Source organism: Cupressus sempervirens, chromosome 4, assembly GCF_028749045.1.
Source record: "Cupressus sempervirens isolate cs-2001-9-10 chromosome 4, ASM2874904v1, whole genome shotgun sequence".
In the NCBI taxonomy this organism is placed as follows: Eukaryota; Viridiplantae; Streptophyta; class Pinopsida; order Cupressales; family Cupressaceae; genus Cupressus; species Cupressus sempervirens.
This window is the reverse complement of record NC_143121.1, coordinates 254,427,099-254,447,841: the sequence shown is the minus strand read 5'-3', so window position 1 is coordinate 254,447,841 and position 20,743 is coordinate 254,427,099. Positions and strand designations below refer to the sequence as shown.

At 30.2% G+C, this 20,743-nt stretch overlaps 1 pseudogene; it reads left to right on the top strand.

The window, feature by feature from the left end:
* The window catches only part of LOC149560946 (uncharacterized), a 52,138-nt pseudogene extending 33,549 nt beyond the window's left edge, over positions 1 to 18,589 (top strand).
* The last annotated feature ends 2,154 nt before the right edge of the window (positions 18,590 to 20,743 follow it).

Genomic DNA, 20,743 nt, shown 5'->3' with positions numbered 1-20,743 from the left:
CGTTGGTGAGGTCTATTTTGGCTCAAGAGGCCTCCCACAAAAGTGTATCCCCATATCCAACCAAAAAAACTTCTGAAAGATCAAACCCTTGAAGCTCTAGAAATTCTTCAAATCAAGAACAAGCAGCCACAAATATGGGCTCTGATACGATGAAAGACTTAATTAATTTCAATTCTACACAACCCAAGAAGAACTTGTTAGCCAATAACCTATGACAAGAGAAGAATAATGGAGACAGAAGAAAAGTTGCTCTCAAATGTGAAAAATGCATAATAGATAATGAGAAAAGTACAAGGCTCAATCTTATAAAGGTGAGATAGAAACCCTAAACGAAAAAGCTAGGTTGCACAATATTAATTACTAATTAATTAATAATGTACCTAAATGAAGCTTAAGTAACTAGAGTAAAAGAAACTTAATTAATTAAATCAATATGATTTAATTAATAAGTATAAATGAAAAAGTACTCTAATATAAAGATAATTAAACTAGCCCAACATTCCCCTTTACTAACTTCCCAACTTGTCTTAAAGAAGGTCAGAATAAATAATCCATTGAAAAAGTTACCTCTCTAAAGTCATCACGGAAAGTAATTCTAAGATTGGTGTAAGGGTATGATAGTAGACTCAATTAGGCCTACTTATTTGCATTTACTTGGGATCCTCATTGCTAGCATCGTACTAAGATCCTCTCCAATTTGGTATAAGACACAATAATAATGGAGGATCAAAGATCAATGAGATTTAGGTAAACTCCTTCCTACCAACTAAATATATTTATATTAATCTTCTAAATCTCTAAATGAAATTTACATACAGAATGAGGTTACTTTCTCTTAATATTATTAATATATCCTTCCATCTTTGTGCAATGCATTTTAACATACTCCCCTTGGTGCTTCTTTCTAATTGACTAAAAATTGCATAATTGTTTATTATATTCTATTGAATGTAGTATTGCATTTATGGCCTATTCATAACATGCCAAAATTATTCAATGTAGAACCCAAGACACTTGATTATTTTCTCAACCCTAGAGAAAGCTATTTTTTTCTTTAAAAAATAAAATATTTAGTCATTTGTATATCAAAAAGCTCTTACATGAAGGTAATTAACAACAAGACATTCCATTCTACATTATAGGGTACATAAAGGCAATGTCAATAGAACTCACATAATTCATTAAACATTTTAATAGATGAGTTTTTGAATACATTAAATGTAATACTCCACCAAGAAACCCTTAAAACATAAGGTTAAATATGAACTTATTTTTGTTTTGAAATAGAGATATAATATTAGAAGCATAAATTAATATCCATAACAAAATTTCATATAAAATTAAGGAAACAAACCATTATTATTACTTGATCATGCATACATGTAAGTGTAAGAGATTCAGTTGAGCATGCCAAAGAGTGTTGATGTTTTTTGACATTACTATTTTATCATTGATGTCAAAATATAGTTTGTTGTTGTAGGCAATGTATTATGTCCAGTTTGGTGATTTGAATGGCTTGGGTAATCTATTGAATAAATATTGTTGTGGTTAATGCTAATGGTTTTTAGATGTATTTTGTTGATTATTGTCAACTTATAGAGGTTCACATGTTGATTTGACTAAGTTTTGGTCAAGTTGTTTTTTACTAGTATTTTAGTGTTACAATGTGTAGAGGTTCAGTATTTAGCTTGGTATGAGTTTGACTTAATCATCCAAATCTTGCTAAGATGGTATTATCATTGTGCCTTATCATTTTTTGTGTAGTTCCTATTGCTCATGATTATTATTTCAATGATTATTATTTCAATAAGCTATCTTTTTATGTGACAAAACTTGGTAGCACAATGTTCTTGATGATTGGTGCTAATATGAGTTTGGATTTTGAATCAGAATTGATGCAAAGGTTCTTGATGATATTTATATTTCTTGATTTTTTTCTTCAATCATGTTGTTGGTCCACATTGATTGACAAGATATGAATTGTTATTTTGATAGCATGTGGGTAAAATTTCTTTATTTTGGTCCTCACTGACTTGATGGTGTAACATCTTGCAAAAAACATTTTTGTATTGGAAATGGTGAAGTGTGTTCATGAATGAGAATTTGGGTCCTATCTAAGTCTTAACCATGTTTATTTTGGACCATGTTAATATTTGAGTTCATTGTTTAGTACTAGATCATCTAATGTACCTAGTGGTTGTTCATTCTTTTTAATTAGTATAAATGAGAGAGGGTGATATGAGAGAGGTGAATGAAAATTATAATTCATTAAAAATAGATATATATAAAAGATGATATTTTCCTATTTGATTGTAATGGACTAGTTTTCCAGCTTGTTTATAAATTGTAGCATAGATTGGTAAACCCATTTGAAGGCTATATCTAAAATTGTATTATGAGAAGTGCTCTCTCAAAAGTGTTCCTATAGATTGTGTTTTAAGACTATGGGTATAAGTGAACCTTTTTTATCATCTTATTCACCTAAATAGGAAATACTTTTAGAAAAGTAAATCATCCTGTGTGTTAGACTTCCACTAAGGTTTTCCTTAATTGATTTCCTCAAGAAAAAATCTTGTGTTCAAGTGTTATGTGTTGTGGTTATGGCATTTAGTTTTTATCATTCAGATATATATTATGTTTAAGAGGTTTTGAGATATAATTAGTATAACTAATTCACCCCCCTCTTATTTATGATTGCCTTCTTTGGACCTAATAGTAAGACTTAAAGAAATTCCAAGGGTTCCATGAAAAACCCAAAAGTAACTTAACATAAATTTTATTATAACATGGGCTCTAAGATTCTAAATAATGTCAACAAAATTCAAAAAATAGAATCATGTGAACCATTATCTAAAATTAAAAATAAACAAGACAAGGTCCATTCTCGACCTAGTCACTTAGTAGGTTAATTTTATATTCAAATTAAAAAGTGAGCTAGACAATATCAATCCAAATTAGAAAATTAAGATCAAATATTTCTTAGTGAGGAAATGGATTTGTTGATGAATTCTATAATTTGAACTATCTAGGATGTATTCATTAACCAAACATGCATATACTAAGTCATTTAATACAAGAGAAAGAGGGGCTTCGAAACATAATCCTCAACATAACCCCAAGTTATATTAGAAACACAGAACTAGATGAAAGGAAGAAAATTAGAAACCCAAATTATATCAAGGAACTATGCAATCAAGTCCTCTTTCATTCAAAATATAAATTGATTTAAGATTTACAATGTGAATTCTAAATTAAACCAATTGATTTAATGATAAGAGTAAGATAGATCTAGGTGCTAAATATACGTAGTTGACCCAATTAAAATATGAAAATAAGCCTATGCTAAGCAATTAAATAAATTATGAATAAATTATCTGAAAATATGCAAGAGAAGATGTCTTTTCACTTTTAAAAATCATTGATTTGTAACTAAATTTGGATTGTGGATCAAAAATCACGATGAAAGACCTAGATAACCCTATATTTTTAGACCTCTAGGAACATGTTGACTTGCTAGTAAAGTGTCTAGATACTTTATGGGAAGATGGGCATGCTACTGGGTCATTGTAACAAAATTGACCTAGCTTCTTTGGAGAAAGGGTTGATAAGTTGTTTATCAATTTGTGGTTTTAATTCAAATATCCCACTCTTGCACACAAAAAAGATTGGTTTTGTTTGTTTGGGGATGAATTTCCTTGGTGAATACCTTGATTAAGGAATCAATCTTGAAATTAATTTAAAAATATATCTTTAAAAGAAGAAAAATATATATAAATATTTACCTTTCTTGATGAAACCTATTGTTGTCTCTAACCATTGTTGTTTGTTAGTGTCAACTACTTAGTCATTTACAAGGTAGAGTGAGATGGTCATTACTCTAACTGAGCTAGTTAGCCATTTACAAGGTAGAGTTAGATGGTAATCACTATGACCAAACTATTCTATATAAGTCGAGTCATGTACATAAGTAAGTATGTACCTAGCTCTATCGGAGGTGAGCAATTTTTTGGGGTCATAGAGTATTTTTGTATATGAATGGAGCTCATTAGTGATCGAGTAAATTTTTAAGATCAAAAGTGTTGAGTTACTTAGTATGTACCAAGCACAATGAAGGCCAAGAAATAACAATGCCAAGCATTAGGAAAAAGCAAAGGCTGAGCTACACAGAGTTATGATGAATGTTAGGAATGGAACATAATTTTAGGCAAAGCAATTCAAGCTAACTTGGAAAGAATATTTAATTTTTGAAGAGGTTTTTAAAGAAAATTTAATACCTTCAGAGGTTGTTATAGAACATTTATGCATTTTAGATCACAAATCCATATGTTGTGTGTTTAGCAATTAGGATGAAGAGGTAAAGCATGGAATTATATAGAATACTCTTCATGAAAATCTTTATATAGTGATGATCTTAACCTAGATAATATGTCAAGAGAGAAGAAGATAAAAAGAGTTCATGTGCAAACATGAAGCTATAGATAGAAAAGGATTGAGATCATATGCTTGCTCTTGGGAAGATGTTGTTGATCTATTAATCTAGTGCTTATGGGTTTGAAGAATACCCATCAACTCATCCATTGTCAAAGTAGTGAACTATTTTTCCTTACAAGATTCAATCATACTTTGGAGGTACACTCAATATCTTTTCCACTATTCTATTCTCCTCATAATCTTCTCCATTTGATTTCAACTAGTTTATTAAGCCAGAAGTCCTTGAGTTAAAATCTGCAATAGACTCATTATCCTTCATTTGAAGGTTCTCAAAATCCCTTCTAATAATTTGTAGCTTAACTAAAAAAGCTTTATCACTCCCTTTGAAATTTTTCTAAAGGATATCCCATGCTTCCTTTGAATAATTAGCTACTTCTATGTTAGAAAAAACTATTTCTATCATGGCTGCCTCAATCAAGATGAAATTTTTTACATCCCTAATTTTGACTCCTTCAACAAAGTCTTTTGATGTTTGGTGAGGGTAGCATATTGTGTTGGGTTGGTTACATCATTGAACCCATTTACTACAAACTCCATCAAGCCATTTTCAAGCATAATGGTTCTCATCTTCTTTGCCCAAGTGTCATAATTTTGTCCATTAAAGGATGGTGACTTCTACCAAGTCTTCCTTGCATCTCTACCCATGTCTCCTACGCAACAATGTCAAAAACCCAAAAAAAATGACCAAATTTACAAGGATGTGGGGCCTTATAGCTCTAATACCATGTAAGAACTTCAAAAAAATCACAACCCAAAAAAGTAGAGGAGTCACTTAGTAGGGAGGAGTCAAGTGACAGGAAATGTCGAGTTCCTTGGAAATGTAAAGTGTCAAGTTACAAGTAGTGCTAAGTAGCTCAGTCACTAAAGGGAACTTGGAAATAGGGGGCTCTACCAATGGAAGCAAAGTTACTCAACTCAAACACACACAAGCCAAGTAATGTGGGGAGGAAGAACAACATTCCAAAAATATGTAAATGAGTTAACCGATCCTCCTCCTCCTTTTCCAAGAATTACTAAACATGCACAACAAAATGTATTAATGTAGAAAAGATCTAAGACACAATAGATTGAGATTTGTAAGTATGCTTTCTTACTTTCTATTACCTAAATCAAACTGATACAAACTTGGAGAATAAACTGTAAACCCTAGAATAACAAAGAATCTAAATACTTGAATCAAACTTACAACAATGTATGGATGCATACAATAAACCTAGGTAAATCAATGCACATTTAGGAAAAAATATTACTTTCATAAAAGAACCCAAAAAGTCATATAGTTGCTGCTATTGGATTTGATCAAACTTCTTGCCTTTGATGTTCTATTAACCATTACTTCTGTTTGTCTGAATCTCAAAATGTCTGGATATGACTTATATAATGAAAGGAAAATTCCCTCCTTTTTGTCTTGATATCAATTCAAAAACATCCCTCTAATTTAAAATTTGAACTCACCTTCTTGTATAATGTTTGTGATTGTTACACTTGTAGACCATCAGACTGGGTAGGTGGATGCAGAACTCTAGGGACAACTAGTGCAATATAATATTTCAACAAATTAAAAGAGAAATCTGAGCGAGTACTTTTAGAATAAAGGATCTCTATCTTTGATCATAGTTGGACCTGATGGAGGGATCGTCACAAAAGATGCAAGTGCCATTATTACTCTCCTTGGGGCTAAGGTTTATCCCTTTACTCCTTCTTGTGTTGCAAAGCTAGAAAGAGAGTTAGAAGCAGTAGTGGAGAAATATACAAAGAAATTAATACATGGAATGAATAAACATTCTCTTAAATTGACTCAAAGGATGCATTAAAAATTTAATGGGTGTTTGGAATTTGGATTTTCATGGTTGTTCTACTACCAAGGATGTGATTTTGATCTTCATCCTGATTTTTCTTTCAAAGATTCTAGTAAGAAATCTGATGGAAATGAGAATCAATATTTGATGATCTATGTTTATCAAATTTGGGTACGTGAAGATGATGCTTATCGAAGGTTTTAAGAATGCAAGAAAGTTAGGGATTTTTTGGGGTTTTTTCCACAATAGGCCTTTTAATATAATATATGGAAGACTATATAGGAACTTGCAACTTAATATAAATGGATGATTATATAAACTTTCAACATTATGTATTGAATATTTTATAGGAACTTTGAATTTAATATATGGACCCTCTGACCATAATATATAAATGATTATATAGACTCTTTGAACACAATATTTTAAAGATTATATTATATAGTCAATTAGAGCTTAATATATGGATGATTATATGGGTACTTAAGCTTAATACATGGATGATTATATAGGGACTTTGGGTATAATATATTAAAGATTACATAGGCACTTTGAACAACATATCCTCTCTTTTTATCATTGTGCATAAATTATTATGACTTTAAGTTTTTTATTCTCTTGTGCAAGGTTGTATATGAAAACTTTAATGAGATAAAACATGTTTGGTGCCTTTATGATCTCAACATATCATATCATATGGAATAGGGTATTTGACCACAAAATATATTTCAACTAATTTTGGATGTTTATGTGTATTCATTGGTTCTTTTAAGTATTATTTTTTAATTTTATCATACAAATAGTTTTCAGAATAGGAATTTCAATAAAGAGTACAAACTCTTTTATTAGTGTTAGTAAAAAAAGTATTTTTTTGAAGCATAATTGTAAATTTTACACTTTATGTAGTATAGTTTATATATTTTTATTTTAAGAGGTAGGGAAAGGGCCATGATCCTGACTAAAAACAAAATAACAATAGTTTTTACTCACCTATACCATTATAGCTAGGCAATAGAGAACAACAACACTAGACCAAACAAACCAGAGCTCTACTAGTAAAAAAATTTTAATAAAAAATAGCTATAAGTTTCTATATTAATTCATGTCCCAAACAAAAATTCTAAGACTACTAAAGAATATATAAAAAATCCAACTCAACCAGTGTTGGGGCCCTAAGTTTAAGTAAAAGATACTTAAGTTGTTTCTTGAAATTATTACATGGAAGAAAAAACAACAAATATTTTTTTCAAAACACTTATCATAGTAAGCATAGTATCTAAAACTAGTACAATATTAGTGTTAGTAGCCTATTCATGCATAGAATTGAGAATACATATTTTTGTCAAGCATAATTATAAATTTTTCACTTAATGTAGTGTAGTTTATGTATTTTTCTATTTTAAAGTCAAGAAAAAGATCCTCAACTTGAGTAACAACAAAGTAACAAGAGTCTTCACTACTCGGGATTATTACAACCAAGTAGCAGAGAAGAACAATAGTAGCCCAAACAACTAGAGCTCTTCCAGTTAACGAAATTTTTTAAAAATAACTATAATTTTCTAGAGTAATTCATGTGCTAGACCATAATACTAATACTACTACATCATATAAAATATTTCTATCCTAACCAAGATTGGATTCCCACATTCAGGTAACAGATACTTAAGATGTTTCTTGAAATAAGTACATGGGAGAAAACAACAATAAATCAAAATGTAAAAATGTTATCATAACAAGCACAGTATCTACCAATAGCACATAAACAAAATAAATAGAGCCACCTCAATTAGGCCTTTTTGATGTTCTCCTAATCATTAACCAAGTTTGTGAGGTGCTCCAGTAACCTCATGACTTCCTCAATGATATTTTCTTCATCATACTTATTGTCTACAATATGACCAACCTTCTTCTATTTGATCATTTTTGTGATGGTTCTGAAGACAACCCTTCTCATCATCTCCATTTAAACCTTGCAAATAGTAAAAAATGCAACCTTGACCTCAATACCAGTAATGGCCATCAAAAGCTTTTTCCCAAGGATGTTAAATTTATCATTGAGGTCCTTAATATATCTAGGGAAGTTCCTCTCCATACAATCCATCCTACTCTACACTTTGATTAGAGGATCCTCCATGGTTTTATTTTCTTCTGTGACCTGTTGCTTAGCTTATTGTTTAGTTCTTTGGATATCATAATTCAGTGCCAAGTTGACATCAATTTGATTTTCCTCAATTGCCTACTCCTCTTCTTTAGCCCTTTCAACTTCTTCATCCTTAGTAGCAGTTTCCTCCACCATTTTTGGGATTTCCTCAACTTAAGTTTCATATTTTATCTTAGTATGATGTTATCAAGATTTAAAAAAATAATTATTTTCTAAAAAAATATTATAAATGATACATTGGATATAAAGAATTCAATTTTAATGAACTCCATATAGCCTCACTATTCTGTGTGTGTGTGTGTGTGTGCGCGCGCGCGCGCGTGTGTGTCTATATATATAAGGTAATATAAGGTGCAAAAGTCAATTGTATTTTATAAGAAGTTTTGGAAATATTTTTAGTAATTTTTTTGATAATTCTTCTATTATATATTAATTTCCAAATGTTATTTTATAAATCATTTATATATTTATGTTATAAATTAGTTGAAAAAGGTTATATATAGTATGTTATCATTGTAATTTTCTCTATACAATCTTACAAGAGTCTTGACATTATTGTTGTAAGAATAAAAATTATATTTTACTCTAAAACACATTTTGGAAAAGTTGGTGATCATTATCAATATCAAAAAAGTTTTTTTGTGAAACACATTCTAAAGGCATTTTTGGCCATTTGAGGTAGCACAAAGGTGACATATTGAGTAGAATTGAGAAAAACTAATAGAAAAAAATTTCACCATTTTTCTATATTTTAGAAAAGTATATTGTTAGGGGTAAAAGAACAAACCTATTTCACCCTTTTGTAAAGCAAAAGGCTACCAAAAGTATAACTATTCACCTTAAATGACATAAAATTGGTATTATTATTAAGAATTTGAAAATAAATTAAATTAATGAAATGTGTAAAAATGGATAAAGTTTATGATTATAATTTTTAAGAATTATTTAGAATAAAAAATGATATATTTTCCTAATTTTTATTGATAATTTTTTACTTGCTCAAAAATACTAAAAATTAGGGGTTTAGTTCACACCACAAGACTATATGAAAATAAATTTATTTCCATTTTAACTTAGACTATGTTATAGATAACATATATAGCTAGATCAATCAAAAATAAAAATTAGCTTCAAACCTATATTTTCTCTTTTATAATGATTCAAATCTCAACTCACCTAATATTGATAGTTTTCATCTCCCACTACTTTTTTCAAAATAGATCTATTCTAACTAGAAGAAAAATTATACATTCTAGAAGAGGACTCTCTTTGCTAGAAAATTTAAAATTATTTTGATACAATTTTTTTAAAAATTCTTTCTCAAAATCAACATGCTTTTTAGTGTTCAAATATGCTCTTTTAGAATTTTTAAATTACTATATACTATATCTAATTATAACACTTTAAACTATATATGACAATATTCTTAACTTTGAGCACTATTAAGTGGTGTTTAGATGTTACTAAAATGAATCATGAAATATAGTAAGAGTTATTGAAACATCAATGTTCTAAAATAATTTGATTTCTTTAGTAATTGGATACTAACTAGTATAAAACATGCATTTAATAGATATTTATAATTGAAAAAGTATGAGATCATATATAACTCAGCTAGAATGATTTTTTCTAGATCATATGTTTGAATGAAATTTATTTTTGGATAGAAATACTCAAATTAAGTCATTTTGATAAGTCAAGATGGAAGGTGATACAACTTTGTACTTTTATCTTAAGAGGCCTTAAGAGTAGAATCTCAAGTTGAAATTGTCATACATCCCTTAAATTTATATGCCAAAGGAATTATGCTCAAAGACTTATTTTATATGTCTTGAAAGCATATTTTGAGTAGCAACTAAAATGTTATGACCCTAAACATTTGGGAGAAGAATGCTAAAATTGAATAGATTTTAACATATCTACAAATTACTTTTCTTCAAATTCTTTTAGTTTTCATAGTGCACTCACTATAGAGAGATCTACATGTCTTTTTCTAGGAGTTTTTAAGGCTAAAAGAAATGAAAAGACACAAGAAATCCTATGATCATGCCACATGTCATAAGTATGGGGTTTTAAATGGCTCTACATGAGTCTTCTCTTTTCTACGTTCTTTCATCGTGGCACATGTTTAGGGTACAGTAACATCATACAAAAAAGATTTGGAATCTACATCCTTATAGAAAAAATACCTCTTTAAATTTGTTAAAAAAAATTGCATGGTAGATTTGATTTTAAAATGAGACCAACTACCTCAACTAACTCCACACATGAGAAAAATTTGATTAAAAAAAAATTGAAAAGGGTAGAAGTGTGTCCATACTATGCATGAAAAAAAAAATTGATGTAGAGACCAACATGTCTAAGATAGTTGGAATGACTATCATGATGAGGCTTTCACATGGAACAAATGTAAAGCCCCCTTTTGGTTGTGGTTTTAGGATTTGGTTCAAGGGTTTCTTTTGATAAAAGACTACATGAACATTGTAATCAAGGATCTTCTTTTTTTCCAATCTCAAGTGGTTGTATCTAGAAATTTTTTCTAGAGATTTTTTATTCATGGTATAGAGGAAAACTCATAAATTGGTACAATTTTATTTTTCAAACTCTAGTATTGTAATGTTCACACAATCACTAGAAGAGCTATTCTGGACTAGGTCTAGTTTTATTTTATTATGTATTTCTCCCTTGTTTTTGAAATATTCCAATGCTACATGATATTTTCATATGAATGTAGCCAATATTTTTTTTTTTGGGCTCTTATGATTTGTCATAGGCTTGCAAATTATTAGATCATATTATCTTACTCTTTCAATGTTTTAATCTAGAGTTATACCATGACATTCAGTGAAAGTAATTATTTAGAAATAATGTTTAAGTTGGACAATATGAACATTTACTTTGAGCCTTAGTTGGTGATTTTGATAGGAAGTTATGAATTCCTTATCATGTATCAAGGATCTAGTTATTGTGTTTGTTTTCTTCTAAAAATGAAGAGATTATTGTTTTTCACGGTAATCTTTGTAATATTATGTTCTTATTTTTTTTGAAAGCAAGTTTCAAATGGTTTCAAAATATTTTGAACATCTCCTTGGTATTGTGTGTAATTTCTACACTTCCACAAAAGATCAAAGAGAAGAGTTGACTTCTATAAAAGCACAAAGGTTTATTTGCATAGGAAACTTCCACCCCATTCCTACAAGGCTTTCACACTACCCTCATCTAGGGAAGAGCCTAGATCTTAGATCAATAGGCACATTTGATATTTTAATATTTCTAATTATGCAATAGTACTAGTTTATTTGTAGTAAATAAATGTATTGATTGGTCAACCTCTCCTTTTAATTGACATCAATTTCTTGTTTGTGAAAATCATTAGCCAAAGCATGTTACCTATCTAACAATATAATTTATTCTAGACTCTACTTCTATTAAGAATTTAATTTCTTATTTTTTTTGAGTGTATGTCCAATTTATTTCATAAACAAATGTGTAATATTTTAGCCTTAAATTTTGGCTTGTTTGATATATTTCACAAAAAGTTACTTTTTTAGAAAGTTGACTATTGCATACTTTAAAAATAAATAAATTTTAATTATTTCATTAGTTTTGAATGGGGTACAAAATAATTTCACATTTTAACAATGTGTTCACTTATAAAAATTTTAAAACACAAATATACATTTAAATTTTTATTTTTTAAAGAAAAATTTAAGTTTTAGGTGGAGCACACTAGACACAAAGTTATATTTTTTCATAAAAAAGATGACCACTTTGTGTTCCCTCCTTTTTAGGGCCTTAGACTTCACCATTAAAAGAAATAGTAGTTTAAAAACTAGACTACAACTCTCTCCTTTTTTGTCATGTTTTAGAATTTTGAGTCATACTATTTTGATTTTCTCGTCAAAATTTAGTATTTTTGTATTTGACAAAAAATGACATTTTATACCCCATTTTTGATCCCTTGTCTTTATAAACTTACCTATAGGTGGAAACTATAAGATGTCTCAATTAAAAACTATTATGCATTGAATATTCCTACATAATCTTAAATAAACTGTAATTAATGAATATTTAAATAAACTAGCAATTTTCTTCTCAAAGAGGAAATTTTTTTTAGGAAAATAGATTATTTGTATTTTTTTTATATTGGACATTACCTTGAATTGTACACTAGCATACTTCAAAAAAATGTCTCAATTAAAAACTATTATGCATTGAATATTCCTACATAATCTTAAATAAACTATAATTAATGAATATTTAAATAAACTAACAATTTTCTTCTCAAAGAGGAAACATTTTTTAGGAAAATAGATTATTTGTATTTTTTTTTTATTGGACATTACCTTGAATTGTACACTAGCATACTTCAAATCAGCAAACATGTTTAAATTCATGAAAATGAATTCAATATTTGCAAGAGCCATTTTCTATTTCATTACACCAATAACCTCAAGCACTTTCTATAAAATTAACAAAAAAAGAAAAATATAATTATGGGTATGTACATGATTATGGTGTGCCAAAAAGTGGCGATCTGAAAAATACGTAGCTCTAAAATGTCTCAAAGTGTTTCAAAATCTATTCTAACTTTTTCCCCACCCATCCTAATACTAAAAGAAAATAATTAATACATTTATAAGACCTACTATATCTATGGTCAACTTTGAAAATGTACTGAAAATTTTATTTTGACATGTTCTTGTGTGTTTCTTACTTCCAAAATGTGTGCTTTTTACTTCAAACATGTCGCTGATGATTTTTTTCTACCAAAGTTTGATGAAATGAAAAGGGTTTCTGAAAAATATTTTTACATTTTTGTAAATGCACAATTAGTCAACTTATGATTTTAGTAAGTAATTACTACTTATTTTCCAAATGGAGTTAGGTATAAAGAGTTAATTGACACACTGCTTAAAAAATAATTATAACATTCAAATGATACAACATTTTTGAAATCGAAAAGATGTATCAAATTCTATGCTTCTCTAATATAAGGAAAAAAATCAAAATTAAAATTTTTAGAGTTTAAGATGGTCAAACATGAGAGTTTTTTTATTCCAAAATTACTAAAGTAGAAAATTAATAATTATTATTTTTTTAAAAATAAAAATACCCAAAAAATGTGTCACGTCTAGGTATGAGTCCACTTCTTCTATCAAGAATTTTATTTAAAAATATTATCATTTGGTTTTGATTAGGGTGGTCAAACATACATCTACTTCTTATTTTTGCCCTATTTTTTTTCAGTATTCCATTAAAATTCAAAATTTTGACCAACCAATTTTTTTGTTTATATATATATATATATATATATATGGCCTAGTATTTTAGAAATAAAATTCAATTTCCTAGAGATTCTTTTCTCTCAACATTTTGATATAAAGTTTATAACCAATAGAAAGTTGCATGCGAAGTTGACATAACCCTAATTTGCTGATTTTTTATTGCCACTTAAGAGCATAGCTTGATTGACCATGCTCCTGCACATACCCTTATATGCGATTTTTATTTGGTCTAAATAGAGAAAAGTTATGACTTGAATTTTAACAATAGCCACCTTTATTAATTTTGTATAGCAACACCATTTTAAGTTTCAATACACACATGATTGTAGATAGACTAATTTAGTCCACAATAATAAATTTCACATGTGAATGACTAATACAATTGATTTCCAATTCTATAAATATAGGAACAAGTTAAGTTTTGAAGATCTTCAAGGATCAAATTACAAAGTTATCTCAATGAACTTGATGAGAGGATTAATAAACCACTTGAAGTAGCTTAAATTTATCATTCAACCATTTGAATATCTTACAAATTTTCAATGACAATTTATTAAACAATATACTAAACATCAATGACTTCAAATATTCTTCTCTTGATGGATGATTAATGATTTGAAATCTATCACAGTTTACAAGAAACTTCTAAAATCCAAACATTTTAGTAGTGTGTTAATAAAATCTAGAAGTCAACTTTAAGATAATTAATGTGATCTACTTTTGAAAACCAAAATAAATGATAATGATGAGCTAACAATCTTACAAGATATTTTTCTCATTGAATAAATATTTTCACTACATGTATTTAATGTACTCTTGATAGATTGTTGCCTTGAAACCACTATATTGTAGCCATAGAACAATGAGAAAACAATAAGGACATTTGATGAATGCATGTATATGGCCTCCAATAATATTGAAATAAATATTAAATTAATTTCATTTTAATATTACAAGTATTTTTCTTTTGTTTCTCAAGTGTCCATGAAGCATGATAGAATAACAAAGAATTCCATAGACACTAGAAACATTGAACATCAAATTTATTTATATAATGTAAAAATATCTTAATTAGAAAATGTCTATAGATATATATTACATAGTATTCTTAAGTTCAATGAATGAATAATAAAATAGTGTGACACAACCTATATTTTTGTTGAATTGTTATTATAAATATATTGTCTATTAAATATGTGAAGGATTTTTAAATCTTTAAACTCTAAAGTACAAACTATAACAATAGCATCATGAAATTTATCCTTATTTTTAAGAACAAAGTAGAACTTAAGATTTTTTCCCTTATTATTGTAGCTTCTTGAATCTTATTCCTAGAATTATTATTTTAATTTAGCTATACATTTTTTAAGTTAATTTAAATAATTAGGAATCTCATAAAAGAGAAAAAGGAGATTCAAATTATTCTATTTCTTTCTACTTATTCATTTCTCATCATTTGTATTAGCCTACATAGATTTGAAATATGAAGCTAAGATCACCCATGTAATGTTATCTTAAGAATACAAGCCATCTGAGTAGCATGCACTCTTATGCATGAGGGTGGTTCAAGAATTGTATACTCATTAGTCAGTTTTCGTCCTTGGTTGTGTCTGTAGACTATCATATTTTATCTATGCTTAATTTTTATTCAAAGTTGAGTCGGTTCTTTTATTGTTTGTAGATCTTCAAAAGGCACCATTTTGTATTGTATTAATAAAATCTACCATCTTTTATCATATATTTGAGCGTTTTTTATAACTCAAAATATTAATATTCAATAATACAACACATTCACAATATTAATACTTAAAATAAGAAAATAATTTCTATAAAAAATAGTACAAAATTTATTTGTCAATAGATGCAATAATTACAAAAAGGATGTTCATTTGATATCTATACTAAGGACATTTGATGAATGCATTCGAAGTTGGGCTAGCTGTTTTTGAAAAGATGTATCGGTTAAAATCAGATCCAACAATTTCTTAGTCCTATAAGATATTTGTTTTTATAGAGGGATGTGTCAGTTGACAATGGTTTTGGATATAAAATGCAGATCAGCTGAAGTGTATACTAGTTCCACCGTATCGAGAAGAGCTACTCAATGTACGTCACAAAGATGGCAATACGGCCTTACATGTAGCCGTTGGTAGAAACTATGTGCATATAATAAAACAGTTAGTAGCTTTTCAGCCCAAGCTTTGTTTGCTCCCTAATTGTGAACAAGAAACTCCGATTTGTATGGCAGCGAAATTGGGACATCTGGAAGCAGTAAAAGAGTTGATAGAGAGCAACCCACATTCTGTTATGGAACGAAATAGTTGTGGAATGAACATCCTACACTTAGTCGCTCAAGTTAGCCAAGTGCGAATTGTTGATTACTTGAATAAAACAGACAAGTTAGATTTATGTGATCTGGTGAATCAGGGACTTGAGAGGTCTCTGCACGGACCTGAAAAACCTCCAAAGATAAAACCCTTTCAATGGGGAGACACTCCCCTTCATATTGCAGCAAGGAACAAGAACTTTAATGTAAGTTTCTCTTCTTTCCAAGCATTTCTAGTCAGCGCCATTGAATTTTTTTTCTAGAGCCACCTTCGGCTTTCTTGAGCATTTTATTAGTCTTAAATTCAGACTAACGTTATAATAAGATATGTTAGATGCTGCATTTTTTCATGAAGTCTTCAGAGTTTGTAATAATTATTATGTTCTTTCTACATAGTCTATTCCACAAGATAACACTTCGAACAAATAAACTCAATCGAATAAAACATGAACTATGTCAACAAAAACGTTATTTTGTTAGAGAATTTTTCTTATGTAATTTAAGTTTTGCAATCTATTAGAATGGTAAGTAACAGCTTTTTTCTTTTGAATTTTGGATGATACTTTAGAAAATTCTTATGTTCTTTCTACGTTTTTTTATTTCACAGGATAACACTTTGAACAAATAAACCCAATTGAATAAAACATGAACTATGTCAACGAAAACATTACTTTGTTAGAGAATTTTTCTTATGTAATTAAAGTTTTTCAATCTATTAGAATGGTAAGTAACAGTTTTGTTTTTGTTGAATTTTGGATGATACTCTAGATCTATTATCTGAATAAAAGAGTAAAAATGATTTTATAAATAGATATTAATATTTTAAGCCTTCAGATCTATAAACAATATTTGTGTTAACATTAAATAATATAAATCTAATTATAAAATTTTCTATCACTGTTAGAGGCTTCCACAACATTCTGCCCTAAAGCAGGTCTAATTTTTTCACTTAAGTAGGTAAAAAAAAATTACTGATGCACTTTATCACTATCTTGTATTTCATTCTAATAATAGGAATGTGATTTAAAATGGCAATATTAAAAATAATTACACAAATAAAATAAAAATAAAATGTTTTTCACAATAATATTGTGTGCAAAGGTCAACAGTTCTCTTGGTTTTGGAGACTCTTCAATGTATTATCTAATTAGAGTCTTTATATATACTGCTTCTTGCACGGCTTAAACACGACACAGGAAGGTTAAATTGTTATGCTAAAAGTGTTAAATAGTCAAAGTTGATTTAATTTTCCAAACTTAATTTCTTCCTTAGTATGTGATGTTTAAGCATGGCTGCTATTACTGCATCATTTGTAACTTAATTTTTATAATTAATTCAGTACTCTGCATAATGTGAAAGCTGCCACAATTTGTAGTAAACCATGATAAATCTTGTATTGTGTTCCTCTATCTATTTTTCAGGTGTAACTCATTTACATCTACTATTTTTTTTTGGCATTTAAATCCCTCAAATATTTCTTTGAATAACTGATTTAATTATCAATGTTCATTTTAGGTCTAAATTTGAATCTGATTATTACAGATGGTAATCTCGTTGCTGAATATACGGGGCATAAACAAGGATGCGTTCAACGATGCAGGCCTAACAGCTCTGGACATTGCACGAGAAAACACAAAGTACCACGAAAGTTACCAGATAATTTCACTCGTGGGTAATCACCCTCCCCGGAACAAGCCATTCCTGTACAGCGCTCCAAAGGTGAGTGACCTAAAATACAAGAATGCCACTAAGATGGTTGACAAAACATATGATGCAAGGCGTGACAAAGAATTAGTGGTGGCAGTGTTGTTAGCCACAATGTCATTCACCGTAGTCTTCACAATTCCGGGCAGTTTTAAGACAGGATCTTATAAACGGAGAGAGAGAGAAAATGTTGGGCATGCCAAGTCTGATTGCAATCGATTCGTTTAAAATGTTCATCATTTTCGATTGCATGGCCTTCTTTCTGTGACTCTTTGCGGTGCTGATGTGGCAGATGAGCTCACCTCTTATGACGGGAGACAAGGTACTATTCTTGGTCATCAACAACTTGCTGGTTTGTGCTTCCTATGCATTTACGGCCTATGGTTTCATGGCGCCAGTTTATACAATGCTCGCATAAAACAATGGTAAGCTGGCCTGGTTCATGTTTTGGTCGTCCATTATTGTTGGCTGCTCTGCTACCCTCTCTTTTATCTACTTATCCGCGAGGTTTTCAGTGAAGCTGGCGAGATTCAACTGCCTGCGGGGTGTACATCCTTTCCTTCATGATCGTGTGTTGGAGTGGGGGTGGCTCAGATTGGAAAGGCTTGGCGTTTTGGATATCGTTCGGCGCTTCAAACTCATGTGGCTTAATTGGCTTTACGACTATAACTTGGGCAAAGATGAGAGTAGGGCTAAAAGAAGTGGGTCTGCTGAAGTCATGTCAAGTGAAGATGGGAAACAATCATCAGAGCAAAGCATAGTGTTGGCTATGCCCGTTACAACTCGCCTGAATCGAGGAGTCAATCTACCGGGTGTGTAAGTAGGAGTTCCGTTATCACTGCAATCATTTCAATAAAGAATCAACATGGTCTAGGAAAAATATAGGAATACCAAGGTACACCAAGGGCTGCATGCCAGCCAAGATCCTGCCGGATGTTGGTGATGTAGGCTTCCAGCTGTCCGTTTAATCTTCTTTGCCCTTGCCTACTCCAACTATTTCATTTATTGCTTCTTCTCATCTAGAGTTCTAGATCTCTCATTTTAAACTATGCTTCTAGATTGTTAGGTTTAGGTTTAGGGTTTTTTCAAAGAGTCGGCTGTAATATTTTTTTAGAAGTTTGTAGATGTTTCGTCTTCTCAGCTAATAGTAAATTTCTCTAGAATATTGTATGCTTTCTTATAAAAGGTTGTATGTACTCATTTGATATCACAGTGGAATGAAATATAACATAGTTTATTGTGCGGTAGCACATCGTATTGTTCTGTTCGTTTATTTTTTGTCCTCTCCCTTTCCATCAGATTGGTATCAGAGCCGTAGAAATTCTGAGCATTGTTTTTTGGGCAGATGTCATTGTGGGTGAAGGGCAAATGAGAGCAAAAAGATCTAAGGAGGAGATCGTAGTTTCTGTGTGAGGAAGGAAGAGAATGGGTTTGTAGTGGTTACAAGTCAAAAAGTTTTACTGTTAAATCATGGCAGGAACCAGTGGAAGTATTTCACAGCCACAAATTCTTACTTTTAATGGCAAAAATTATGATTATTGGAGCATCAAAATGAAAACACTTTTTCATTCTCAGGATGTTTGGGATTTAGTTGAAAGTGGGTTCCCTGAACTAGCAGACCAGCAGGCATATCAAGCTCTTTCACAAGCTGAAAAGGATTTATTAAAGGAAAATAGGAAAAGGGATGCTAAGGCACTGTTCTTTATTCAACAGGCAGTGGAAGAAGCAATATTTTCAAAAGTAGCTGTTGCCACAAGCTCAAAGCAAGCATGGGAGAACTTGCAATCAACATACCAGGGCACAGGAAAGGTAAAAACTTCAAAGTTACAAAATCTTAGAAGAGATTTTGAAAATTTGCAAATGAAAGATTCAGATTCAATAAACTCATTTTTCACTCAAACAATGGGGATAGTAAATCAGATTAGATCATATGGAGAAACCCTTGGGGATCAACAAGTTGTAGAGAAAATACTTAGAAGTCTACCAAATAAGTTTGATTCAAGAGTTGCAGCCATTGAAGAATCTAAGGATCTCTCCTTGCTATCAATAGATGAGTTAATGGGTTCTCTCTTATCACATGAACAAAGGTTGAATTGTTCGGGAACTTCATCATTGGAGAATGCTTTCAAGACTCAACTTTCATTTGGAAGAACAAGAGGAAGATCAGATCACAGTAGAGGCAGAGGACGTTTTACACCAAGAGGAGGAAGAGAAAATCCACAGTTTGAGAGTAGAAAGCCAGCATCAAGCTCACAAACCAATTTCACATCAACAAGAGGGAGGGGGAGCAACCATCATCAAGGAGAAAGGTATGACAAATCTAACATCCAATGTCATTATTGTAATAAATTTGGGCATTTTGCATCTGAGTGTAGAAAAAGATAATATGACATGAATAGGCAAAAGGCACATTTTACAAGTGAAAGTCAGCCCAACACTAGTGAGCAAAACACCATCTTGATAACATGCAATGTTGCACATGAGAGTTCTAAAGAAATATGGTTCTTAGATAGTGGTTGTAGTAACCATATGAGTGGGTCTAAGGAGATATTCTCAACAATAGATGAATCAGTAAAATCAGAGGTTAAGTTGGAGAATGATCATCAAATTTCAGTCATGGGAAAAGGGTCAATTAGCATAAGAACTAAGAAAGGTGAAGAAAAGGAAATTCTTGATGTATATTATGTTCCTGGATTGCAACACAAGCTCATAAGCATTGGACAACTAGTACAAAAGGGATATAGAATACATTTTGAAAATGGTGAATGTGTGATTCTAGATAAAAGACCAAGCAATAGGCTGATTGCAAAAGTTGAAATGACTCAAAATAGAATGTTCCCACTTAAAATCCAAAGTGAATTATTCTTAGAGCCAAATGAATTGCAAAAAGTAGCTGAATCTGCATTCAAAGCTTTCCATCACCGGAGATGGTGCAGGTTTGATTGGAGGGAAAGGTTTGTAGTTTGCAAATTGG